The 13528-nt window shown below is 38.6% G+C and overlaps 1 pseudogene; it reads right to left on the reverse strand.

Moving 5' to 3' along the window:
* Window positions 1-2647: 2647 nt before the first annotated feature.
* Window positions 2648-13217, reverse strand: LOC150045871 (estradiol 17 beta-dehydrogenase 5-like; annotated as a pseudogene).
* Window positions 13218-13528: the final 311 nt, after the last annotated feature.

Consider the following 13528-nt stretch of genomic DNA (forward strand, 5'->3'; position numbering starts at 1 on the left):
TGACTTTAACAATTAAAAGTCCAAGGCTGACTGAATGAATGGACTTCCAAAGGAAAAGAAAATAGTAAAAAAAAAAAAAAATCATTCCCTGAGAAAAGTCAGAAGGCCAAAATGATCCAGAGAAGAGAAATTTCAGGATCTGGTCATTTTTCCAAATCATTGCAAGCCTTGAGGACCAAGATATCAAATACTCATGCTCTGAAAATTGCAACATAGACATCTAACAAGGGCAGAGAATCCCAGTTCCTTATGTAATGAGGTTCGTATATACAGAAGCCACATTTTGCAAGGTCGAATCTTGGAGTTTTTATTGAAAGGCCAGTGGACTGCATGGCAGACTCTTGTCTCAAAGTCCAGCAGCCAGAAAACACACTCAGTACAGTTAGGAAACAGGCCAGAGATGAGAGAAACAACAAATACAATACTAACAAGCCAATTCAGCCTCGATGGAGAGATAACAGGGACGCCATGTTGAGTGGAGAACAGCCAAGAGATAGGACACAGGACCCTGATATGGAGACACATGGTAGGGCACAGTAAATAGCACCTAAGCTGACCTAGGCTTCAATAGACTCAGGGTTGTTGGGGGTGCGGGGGGTGGGCAGGGTCAGGAAGCTCTCTGTCCCAGGTACTGGACTGACATGCCTAGTAACTGGCCAGTCAAGTGCCCACCCCTGACTTAAGGGATTCAGGCACACACATCACCTAGGTTAGCGGGGCTTCACCTTCCCCCAGACCTCATCCTCCATATGCAAAGCTTTCCTGAGGCTAGCAGAGCCCTCCTCTGCATTCAATGAATAGCCTCCTCCACCTCCAAGCCTTTCCAGCACGGGGTGGACTGTGCCCCTACCTCCTGATGAGGCACCAGGATATCTGATAAGCCAACAGCTCCCAGCACCTGCTCAGGCCCTGGTATGGCTGCCTCAGTGACCTTACCTTTTCTCAGACACCTTATTTCACTTAAACCCAAGAGGTGTAAAGTTCATTGCGATGGGACAGAGGGTCTGGGAACGTGAGACTAACTGGAGATCTGTAGTATTAGAAAATGTCACCTGTTCCTTCTCTCTGCTGTCTGCTGCCACTTCCCGTTGCTGCAGTAGTTCAGGGCACCCATTTGTCATTCTCCATCTCTCCCAACAAAACCTCTCCCTGCAATTGTCTTAATGTTCTTAATTTTGTACACAATTTGTTAATTTTTTAACTTGTAAGATACTTATTAAATGTTATGACTGCGTTCTCTGCCCCCCTCAAATTCCTCTCTTCATTTGTCTACCATTCTCCCCTTCACCCTGACCCTCACATTTTGAGTGTATTCTTGGTATTCATTTTGTTGCACTCCCGTTTAGGCTTTCCATTGAATTACACCTTTTGAATTCTCTCCTACTATATGAGTATCATATAGTGCTGTGGACTTGCATACAACCTTGTTGTATTTCTAGTGCATTTACAAATTAGTTCTAGATTTTATACAGGAGAGAAAAACATATGTACTTTGTCTCTCTGGGTTTGACCTACTTCACAAACCATTTTTTTCTATTTCCACTCATTTCCTTGCAAATGAGTGAATAAAATTCCTTCTGATAGGTAACTTTGAATAACGGTGGGTAAAAACACAACCTAATTGCCAACATTTTGGATTCTACTTATCTTGATTGGCTACTTTCTTCATTGGTGAAGACAGTTAAATGGTAATTAGAATCTTTATAATGTAAATCAGATAGTGTAAAGTTATTCTTAGTGTAAGGATAAGCAGTACTGACATTTTGTTGATGTCACCCCATGTGCTGAATTTTCAAGTGATTTTAAATAACCTATCTTATTAATTCATGATTGTTAAGCTACTTCATTTTCAGACATACTGCAAATAATATTTCCCATTTTTCCTTTTTCAAATAATGCTCAGCATGACTCAGATTGGCACTGGATAAAATGTAGACAAGATCCTTTGTATCTTTAGGCTCTACTTACAAAAAGGGCATTTGACAATACGTCCCTAGGGCAGACATGCTCAACTCAATCTACTGGGTTCCAGCTTTTCTCCTTCCTCATTATCTTCCCTGGTTGGTTCTCCCTCTCACCTCCTTAGCTAGGCCTTCCACAGGACTAGCTCACAGATTCCAGTAGCCTACTAAGGAACTATATCATATATCCTTGCAATGTGGACCTTAGCCTCAAGACTTAGAACCATGAGCTAAGTGCAGTGATTTGGGGTCTGGTTTGATTTCTCCCTGGGCTGGAGGAACACTGGCTGATAAATTCTTTCTAACTGATACCTCTGTGGAGCCTGAAAACGTTACCTATTCTTACCCCAAAATATCTTTAAGAGGATGGCTTCCTGATATCTTACCACAGACTTCAAATCAAATCAGGTTTTTCAGTCATAATATTCAAAAGGAAATAAATCATGCAGAAAATGGAGATCATTGTAGGGAAGGATCTTTTGTTCAGTGGAAACATCAGATTTATTGGAAAGAGTGATGACAAATTGAACGCCTTCTCTTCCAAATTGGTGAATTTAGTTTAAGACAAGTGTGAATTTCTCAGCAACGTGAATTGACAAAACGATGCATCGAAACATCATCATCTGAATGTTGTCCATCAATCTCTACATAACTTCAGGTAGGACTTTATGAAAGAAGCTTTCATGCTAATATTCATCAGAAAATGGATAGTCAGGGTGGTCAGCAAAGCTAAAATGAGAAAGAAAATTGTAAATATTATATGCTTGATGATTCCATTCCTACACAAAATGTGATATCTATGTACCACTACAATAAGTTAGTGTTATATTCCCTAACTAGGTATTTTAAGTACTACTAATTAAATATTAATACTATCACTGGTAAGTAATATGGCTTTATAAGAAATGGATTTTTTAATATTTTATTGTCAGTGATGTATAGCAGGGTACAGTTATATTCACAAGGAAGTGGGTACATTATTTCTTGAACATTGTTACCCCTTGAAAAGAATGTGTGTAAGATACCATAATTAAATTACTTAAATTAAGTTACCTGCTTAGAATAAACACACAAAACCGACAAACATTGGTTTCTATTACTCTCTCTTCACCATAGCTGCTGAACTTCCTAAATAGTAAAAGCAAAGAAGGCCTATCCTATTTCAAATTCTCAGTGAAAGCCAAAACTGGTTATATCATATCTGGTAAAGGACAAATCCACATATTAACTAACAGAAATTAATTTAGAGTATACAGACTGTGTTAGATTCAAGTAAGTATGGAAATACTGTCACTTAAGACAGAGCTCCATTTCCAGATTGCCATCTAATTGGTAGGTTTCTATATATCAATATCATACAAACTAGAAAATGATTTTTTAATATTACTTCTTGACACAGTAGATGACAAGAATTATTGACTATTTACAATGTTCTATCTCTTTGCATTGTATCCCTACCTGGTCCTTCACTTTTTCCTATACTAACAAAAACATTAACAATAATAACACAATATAATAGTAATTCTTGTGAACATGGTTTTTCTAATTCCCTTTTAAACATGATCACATTTATTTCTATTATAAATTAAAATTTCGATGGGAACAAGGCATATGCATTCCTTGTCCATCCTTATTTATGGTATTTTCTAATATCACCCTATAAACCTAGAGCATGAAATAATGGTAAAGGTCTTTGATGACTGTAAATTCTCTTCAGCAATGGAGTATCTCATGAATGCACTCTTCCCTAGATATCAAATGTTTTTCCTTAAAAACTTCTTTATCTTCTGTACTGAGATGTCTATAATTCAGACACACAAAATTGAATGTCCTTGTGGCTACCTCAGTGGAAACACTCTAGAGAAAATGTAGTGCTTGGGTTCTAACCTAATATACATCAAAAAAGAGACTTGAAATTAAAGTAAATTGAGACAATGTTTTTGCAAATGTTACTTACACATAACCTGGACAGTATCGAAATTTCTATTCAGGCCATCAAGGATTTCCATGTCTTCTAAAGGCAACTGGAATTCAAAAACCTATAATACAAGTAGACAAATATTAAAATCCTTCAATTATACATTTGCCAAACTTGAAAATCCATTGCAAAGCACACAAGTAGCCAATGGAGAAATCCATTAGAGATATAATATATTGATATAGCAAAACATTATAGACATAAGGAATCCCCAAAGAAGATAGGCATAAACAAAGTTGGTATAGTTTTAATTTTAGTCATAACATAAAAGTTACCAAAGATACTACTGCAAAGGTATTTATGTATGTACAATAATGTAACAACTGTTAAGGATAATGTTAGGTTTCTAACATCATATACAATTGGGACAATGTTCTTTTCAACAGAGTTTAATTCACAATTTGCCCAAATGCTATTAAAACTTTGTTTATTAAGGAGGCTAAAATCCTAAAAAAGATCATAGTTCACCACTAGTCTGGACAGAAAAATCTATGAGACACTATCTCCAAAATAACCAACAAAATTACTCTTTGGAAACAAAACTGTAGACTCTTGTGAAATAATTCAGTAAAATATTATTATAATCCAAAGAAAAAGCAGGACCACCATCAACCACATCCACTGTAACATAATGTCATGATGACTGTAGGAAGAGAAGGAATATATGAAAAATACGCCAGAGATCAAATAATATCATAAATAGAATTGTTGAGAAGATACTGTACCAAATACATCTGAATCTGCAAAACAATTTTGAGAATTTCCATTCATGACAAAATGTACACCAGCTTCTCCAGAAATTCACACACACACACCCCCTCCACCCATCTCTAACACACTTTGGTATATAAATTTAAAAATTCTTCTCCTAAGAAATACTGTTTTCCCACCACTGAATGTCACCTGATTTGTAAACTGTATTGTCCATTAGAGCTTGGCAAAAGTACTATGTGCTAGTTCTGATCCCAGGCACAAAGCACTTTAGAAATTATCTCCTCATCACCTTTGGCTATAACTACATTACAGAGGGAAAAAAACTGGGCCAGTTGGCTGGTGAATGACAAACTACATCTAGAAGATGTACAGCATGTGACTGATTCAATTCCCTGTACTCTTTCAACTGAACTATGATGTCTCTCTGGTATACACACACACACACACACACACACACACACACACACACACACACACACACACACACACAAATGCCCAAGAACACCTTAAATTGCTCATAGACAGGAAATTCTAGGGGAAACAATTTGGCCCAAAAATCATACTAAGAAGTTCTGGGGAAACACCCAGATCAAGAATATAATGTAGGAAACCCGACGCCCCCATTACCTGTGAATTCTACGCACGAGACCAGATTCCCATAGCACTGTGCATTACCTGGATGTTCTCTTTGATCTCTTTTTCTAGGAAACTCTGAGCCAGGCTCACAACCTCATGCTGCATCTGGTAGCGAAGAGCAATCTGGGCTGGACTTGATTGTTTTTTCTGGCCAAGACACCAAGAAGTGGGTCTTTCAGAAGAAATGGGGAACTGGAATCCACCCTGAAAGGGAAGGCAGAAATGCTGAACTGCAGACTGAATATTCTGTTTGTCTGCAGAGCTCCAGTACACTCTCGGGTGTCTCTCAGGCCATCAGGTATCACTGGTAGCAGGAACCATATCAGAAATGCAATTCTCCCCTGTTCCTAAACCAGTTTGAAAGCAATGCCAGCACACTAAGTATAGTGGAACTAAAAAATATTGGATTCAACATAATGTTGTAGGTAAACATTTTTTTTTGCATTACCATTTAGATCGTTGAGTTCCCAGAGCACTGTGGGCAACCAGAATAATGTCATTTGACTTGCAGAAATCCAGCAATTTGCTCTGGTTGAGATAAGCATGACATTCTACCTGTCGATACAGATGACAGGAATTATAAAATAAGGTTAACATCGAGAAGAAAATTAAGAGTAAACAAACCTGAATAAAAAAAATATGTGGCACATTAAATTTGAATTGAAATGATGAAAATAATGTGATGCTTGTTTTTTAACAAATACATAAATTTCATATATCTGTTACCTGGATTGGTCTAAAAAAATAGTAATCTTCCTGGAGGTAAATCAACCCTATAGACCTCATCATCAATGTTAAATACCATTTGCAGGACAAAGAGGCATCACAAGTTCTATTTGTGGGACAAGGAAAGACCTTTCTGAAATGTAGACATGATATTTGCACAGAACAATTTGGTCAAATATTCATGAGGGAAAATCTATAGAATAAAAGAACCATTTTTGTAGGCAATCTGCTGACGTTGGGCAGAGATTTTTTGTTTTGTTTGTTTTTCATGAAAGGGAGTAATAAAATTGACAGCCTGTGGGTAATGCTTATAATCCTACCTACTCAGGAGGCTGAGACCTGGAGATTGAGGTTCTGAGCCATCCCAGGCAGATAGATACATCTGCAAGACTCACCTTCAATCAACCAGCAAAAATCGAGGGTGGAGACATGGCTTAAGTGGTAGAGCATCAGCCTTGATCCACAAAACTAAGGGAGAGTATTGAGACCCTGAGTTTAAGTCACAGTACTGGCACAAAAAGTGTGTGCGTGTGTGTGTGTGGGGGGGGGGGGGTGTGGCAAAGAGTGTGGTGGTCTAGTGGTAAAGTGCTTGCCTAGCATGCATGAAGATCCAGATTCATGATTCTATGAGATTTCCTTGCTTTACAGACACAACACTATCAACAATCCAATCTCATCATCATTCACAGGTCCACAAAAACTACCTTGCCCCTGACATCTAATAACTGCAGCCACCTTAAGTACATGTATACCTTCTGGATTCGTACAGTAATTGGACACTAAGAATCCTCACTAGGCACAAATTCCCGTGTCCTTTGAAACAACCATTGTTCCTAGAATCTTCTATTCCACAAAAAGTTAAGTTGCACTGGGGAGAAGGTAAATGCAATAGCTGGCAGAAACACAGAAGGAAGTACATGAAGAAGATGGGGGAAGAGGAAGAAGGCAGCTCACCTGATTGCAGACAGGCTTGTGCTTGAGTCCTGGCTTGTTCAGGATCCTCTCCAGCTGCCTGCGGTTAAAGTTGGACACCCTGCATCCTTACACTTCTCCATGGCCTACAAAGGAAAGAATTCTGAAGATCTATCTGTACAGTTGGTTGAGTTGATATAAATGCAAAATGGAGCTGACGAAAGAAACACTATCAATAAATGACAAACTGGTTAAAACTGATCGTTGGTAGAAGAAAGATGGTCAAAATATTTGGAGAATATATTGACATGCAAAGAAAGAATGCTGTGTCCTCCTTGAAGAAGTGGCGACATCACCGCATGTCTCCAAACAAGAGATCACTATTCTGGTCATTAGTTCTTTTCAGTCATTCATCTCTTTCACCTTCCAGTAATGCTTTCTTTCCTACCACTCCTGCAAAACAGCCTTGTAAATGTAAAGGATTTCTTAATTTCAAGGGTACAGACTCCATTCTTGTGGATACATGACCTGACTCTCTGGGTTTCCTCTCAAAACTGTTCTTCAAGTACTCACCTCCCATGTGTCACAGAGGTCCACTGTGTGAAATATTAATTTTCCATCTTCATCTTTTGGAAGAGTCTCTTCTCTAGGCTGAAACAGAAGCAGACATTAAAGCAATCTCAGCAAACTCTTGCATCCTACCCATAGCACTGGGCCTTTGTACACTTACGGAAGGGGATGCTAAATGATCATTAAATTAATGAAGAATTCCTCCACTTCTGCTTACAAAGATGCTTGCATGAGAGTTGTAGAGTACGTCTTTAGGTACCTATGCGGTGATAATCTATCACACACACACACACACACACACACACACACACACTTAAAATCTTGTTTTCACATCCCAACAAAATCTCCCTATGACTTATGTTAGTTCTCTGCTTTACTTTCTCCATGGAAATACTTCTCTTTCATTGGGAAATTCAGGAATTATATGACCTTGATCTTCAGCAAAACAATGAATTCCATTCTTGATTCCGGATATTTTGTAATCTTTAGCAATCTGAACACATGTGAGTCCAAGGCAAGTAAGTGAAGAAAGAAATGGTTAACCAAAGTTGTAAGAGAGCAAGTATGAGAGAGTAAAGGCCATGACACACGAACTATCTAATGCTATATTTGCTTTCAAGGGCAAAGCTGGCATGCAACACAAGCAAGCCTCTAGTATTAAAAATGTAATGTATGGAGAAACAGAAATAGCTGAACACTAAATGTAAATCTAACCATTGATTCAATTGCCCATTTACATAATTCAATAACTCGTAGGAAATATCGCGGGTCATTTGCATCCCTTTTATAACTAAAGCTTATCTAAATGGATGATCAAAGATTCTTCTCAGTCATTTATGGAAATGATGATCATGCAAACAGCTGCAGTTAATGCAGTTAGATGATGCAAGTCGCCTACCTTCAGTGCAGTTGGTAAGTGAATAAGATAGAGATCAACATAATCCAACTACAGCTTCTTCAGTGATCTTTCCAGACAAGTCCAGACAAGCTCTGGTGGATGAAATGTGCACCACACCTGCAAAAGTTAAAAAAAAAATACAAGATACTGATGGCCACTGGGAAAGTTAATGCCTCCAGTCTTAGGTTTTCTTTTGTTTTTTTTGTTTTTTTTTTTTTTTTGCCAGTCCTGGGCTTGAGCTCAGGGCCTGAGCACTGTCCTTGGACTTTCTCAAGGCTAGAGCTCTACCACTTGAGCCTCAGCACCACTTCCGGCTTTTTTGTATGTATGTGGTACCAAGGAATCGAACCCGGGTCTTCATGCGTGCTAGGCAAGCACTTTAACCACTAGGCCAAACTCTCGGCCATCTTAGGTTTTCTTGATCTGACATATCCATGCCATTGTCTGATAATTTGTTGGACCATGCAAGGAGACTACGTGAGATAACATTATTAGTCAAGTAATAAAAATAGGCAAACTCTGAATCCTATTCCAGAGAGATTATAGAACTACTATTTCCTTAAATAGCTATTCAAATTAGCAGAGACAGCTCTGCATACCTTTATTTCCATAACTGAAAGGAAAGATATTGGAACATTTTAAAATGTGCGGGGCAAAAATAAAAAGTAAACACATAAGCAATATTTTGTTTAATACCAAACAAACTCATACTGATCTCTCCCAGTAGTAAAGGTAAGATTTTCTATTCCAAAGAGTCATAGTAACTTTTTAGAAAGTTACTCTGAATGTAAAGAAAGCTATGATTTGATCACAGATCTGAGTGGTTCCATAGCAATTGTAAAGACACATATTTGGGTTGAGACTCCAACAGTTCAAAAGATTTTCAATCTGTAAATTGGTAGAGAGTAAGTAGGAAGTCTGTATCTCTCTCTCTCTCTCTCTCTCTCCTCTCTCTCTCTCTCTCTCTCTCTCTCTCTCTCTCTCTCTCTCTCTCTCTCTCTCTCTCTCTCTCTCTCTCTCTCTCTCTCTCAGATACTGGATCTTACATGTGAAAATTATGTGAATAACAAGAGTACCAGTAAGAACAAGAACAGTTCTTCCGACTACTGTTCCAATCATGTAATTCTTACTTCCCCAAATCACATTTCATAAATGTATACCTTTGAGGTGAGGAATATGTCTTCCCTCTTCACAACGCCCTCTTCAATCTTGCTTCGAATGGCCTGTCCCACCTCCTCTTCCACTCTGTACACATAAGCAGTGTCAATATGGCAGAAGCCAGCATTGATAGCGATTTTGGTGGCCTCAAGTGTCTTGCTGTTAGGAATCTAGACCAACAATGAGAAGCAGAAGTTGGAGCTACACTGGTGAGGTAGCCCACTCTAAGCAAAGTAGATAGTTAACTCAATTAAAAGGCCTTTCATACTCTAATGCCAGCTTCAGATCACTTAGTCCTGTAACAGGGTACTATTTCCCTGGATTTAAATTCCTACTTCCTTAAAAGACAAAGGATTATCCATAAAGCAAATGGTCTGGTCACAAAATTATCACCTTTCCACAAATCAATTTCTTTGAGGTGTTTTTAAATGTTTTTATTTAACATAATTTAATTAATCATGAGTGTTCTGGAGAAAGGGATTAATGTCTATAAATTCCAAGGTGGAAAACCCTTATCTATTGGTACCTTTGGAATAGAGGGAATGACATAAGCAGGTGAGGCTGAGATACTGCCATTGGCAGAAGAGGAAGAGAGAAAGAAACCAAACCATGGAAGACTTTTTTTCCCCAGTCCTAGGGCTTGAACTCAGGGCCTGAGCACTGTCCTTGGGCCTTCTCAAGGCTAGAGCTCTACCACTTGAGCCACAGCACCACTTCCAGATTTTCCTTTGTATGTGGTATTGAGGAATCAAATATGGGTCTTTGTGCATGCTAGGCAAGCATGCTACCACTAGGCCCAAGAAAGACCTTGGAGGCCTGTTCAAAGCATAGACAGCCAGGCACTGAACCACGAACCAATTTTTACCTATGTCTTGGCTTAATTCTGCAGTTGTCTCTAAGGGCAGAACCCAAACCTGGCTTTCTGTGTTATTCTCTACTTAAAAATAGAATTTGGACTGGGCATAGTGGCTCACTCCTGTAATCCTAGCTACTTGGAAGGCTGAGATTTGAGGATCATGATTCAAAGCCAGCCTGGGCACTAAAGAATAAGAGACTGTTATCCCAGGTTAGCCATTAGTAAATGAGAAGTGGTGCTGTGGCTCAAGGAGTAGGGTGGTAGCCTTGAGCTGAAGAGCTCAGGGACAATGCCCAGGCCCAGAGTTCACGCCCCATGACCGGACTAAAAAAAAACCAAAAAACCAGAAAACCAAAAAATAGAATTTGACTTTCTCTGGACTTCAAAAAACAGCTAGTGCTAATCAATCATTGGTACTGGAAGCTTATGACTCAGCCTATAGTTAGCGTCTCCCTGTGGTTTACAAAAGTAAACTACAAAGTAAAAGTCTCACAGGAGAAATGTACATAGAACAAAACACAGAATACCTTCTGTCTATGGTCCATGCTTCCTTGAGTTCTCACAGGAAAGATGGAGCATGGAATTTTGACAATACATGGCATATCTTGTCTACATGAAAAATATACTTTTTTTTCCAGTGCTATTGACCTGGTGTCCCTCTCTCTGCTAGAACACACACAAACTTCAATCATTAACCCCTCTGGTTATGCATGCAATGAAAAAGCATTCTATTGTTATGTGTTGCAAAGCAGAAAGATATCAAATTTCCCAGATGCTAACTTGGGCCAGTGCTCTTGAGAGAAGGTATACACGTCTTGTTCATGTTTTCATATATAGTCTTTCTCTCTGCAAAACAGAATGAAGTGCTGGTGAGAAGCCTAAATTAATTCTGAAGTTCGATCAACTTCAGTAAAAAGTTATTTTTAAGCAGACCCCGCCAGAAGATCACTCTGAACTAGTTCTAAACCAGCAGAAATAGCAGCTTCAAGGGTGCTTGCCCAGGGCAGGATGACCCAGTGAAGTTTGCCCAGGGCAGGATGGCCCACAGGTGAAGTTTGCCCAGGGAAGAATGACCCACAGGTGACGTTTGTCTAGGGCAAGATGTCCCTAACCAATCAGTTTGAAGTACCCAGTCCCTTTGATTTAGGCACTATTACTTTTTGAGTTCTTCTCCGCTTTATGATATGCCAATTACATTTTAGAATTGTTCTGTAACCTTCCAGCATTATGTAATGGATTGCTACAAGATGCTATGATGTATGCATAGCCCTAGCCTTCCCCAAAGAAGTGTATAAAAAGTGCTGCAACTCTGGGCTCGGGGCTCTCAGCATCACCGGTTGCAGCAATGAATACGGGAGGCCAAGCACGAGCTTGCAATAAAGACTCGTTTGCTTTTACATTGGTTCCTGTCTCTGGTCTCTGGTGGTCTTTTGGGTAAGGATTCAGAACTCGAGCATTCCACTGGAGGAAAATGATATATACTTAAAGGATGTAGATTAATCAATAAGCAGTCAACTCCATTATATAAGAGATGATTGGTATCGTGTTCAATCCCCCAAAACTAAAGCTCTTTGATTTAGAGAAGGTATTGCCTCGTCTACCAAATGTGGGTAACAGTTTTTATTAAAGTTCATTCAGTAAATGATTTTAGAGAAGGCAAATTAAGACACAGGTTTTTCTTAATTTATGTAAAAAAATTTCAGAAAGTTTTCTTACTCAAAAACATATGTAATGGTTGACACATTAGCTCATAGAGTCCTGACCTAACACCAGCCCTGATGTTTCTTAGGTATAACAGCACTTAGAGAGGTTCATGAGTGCCAAACATGTATGTGCCTTCAGTATTCCCTACTTTTATGACTTAAAAATTAACTAAGTTCAGGCACAGAATTTAAGTTGTTCAGTCTTACAAAACCGATAAATATGAATTAGAAGTTAGAAGTTCCAGGAACTTGTTTGTTGTCACACAATTAATTAGTATAAAGAGGATTGTAGACTCTGAAGTCCCTTTCTGATTTAGTAAACTTTCCATGGTTAGTTCATTTTAGAAAACCACCTCAGCCATCCTCAATCAAGCCCACAATAACAAGGGCCAATAATTCTCACAAGTCTCTGAGGTTCAATTTTTCTTCTGGCATATTACTACACTTTTCATTCAGGGTTTGTTTGGGTTTTTTTAGTTGAGAGTGCAATAGGAGAAATTCTACTCTACTTGATCCATTATTTCCTATGATATGGTTAAGGTGATTCCCCAGAACAGAACAGCAATGCCCAACCTTTACATAACCATTATATATCTTATGCTTCTCATCTCAAGTTAACTTTTACCACTTTGATTTCTCTGGATCTCGTCAAGAAAGCAAGACTTTCTAAAGTAGGAATTAAGAAAGAACAGATCATTTCCAACACCATCAGTATCCTTTCATGCATAGAAACCAATGGACAGTTTTAACCTGCTAACTTTCATATTTTTTGCCACCACGCTATAAACACAATATAATGCCCAGATTAATCAAGAAGTTATGACATGACCAAGTCCTTATATAGATCAAACTCTAACATTGTCCTTTCTTGTATGTGGCATAGGTCTAGCTTAGAAAAACTGAGGACTGGCTGAGCCACCCAGAGTCACACTGGAAATTGGTGACTGCAGTCCAGGTTAGCTTCAAGACCTTCTAGATCTATTTTCTTTTCAATCTTTCAATCCATCACCATTCTTGTTACCTCATCTAGTGTATAGGTGCCATAGCCCAGATGTGGAATGGCATTCCCATCATTCAGTCTAATATACTGAAGCTTGGAATTCATTGCTTGTTGCTCCTCTGGCTTGACAGAGACTGTTCCTTTGGTCTCACTGGGTATAAGTATTACAGGAAACTGTGATTCCTCCTGACTGCCCACTGTTTAATCAACAGCATGAAAAAGCAGACCTAAAGCTGTTGTCTATTTACAAAGAGAACTAAAACCAGCTCCCATATTTGTTATAATAAACTACTATACAGTGACACAGAAGCTATAGATTTTAAGTATTTTTGTTCTCTTTAGAATCTTCCATGTATTATAGTGAGTTACTGTAATACATTAATGGGATAATTTCTGAAATTTTGTTGGTCTGTAAT

Source organism: Megascapheus bottae, chromosome 26 (assembly GCF_031878675.1).
Source record: "Megascapheus bottae isolate mThoBot1 chromosome 26, mThoBot2.hap1, whole genome shotgun sequence".
Taxonomy (NCBI): domain Eukaryota; kingdom Metazoa; phylum Chordata; class Mammalia; order Rodentia; family Geomyidae; genus Megascapheus; species Megascapheus bottae.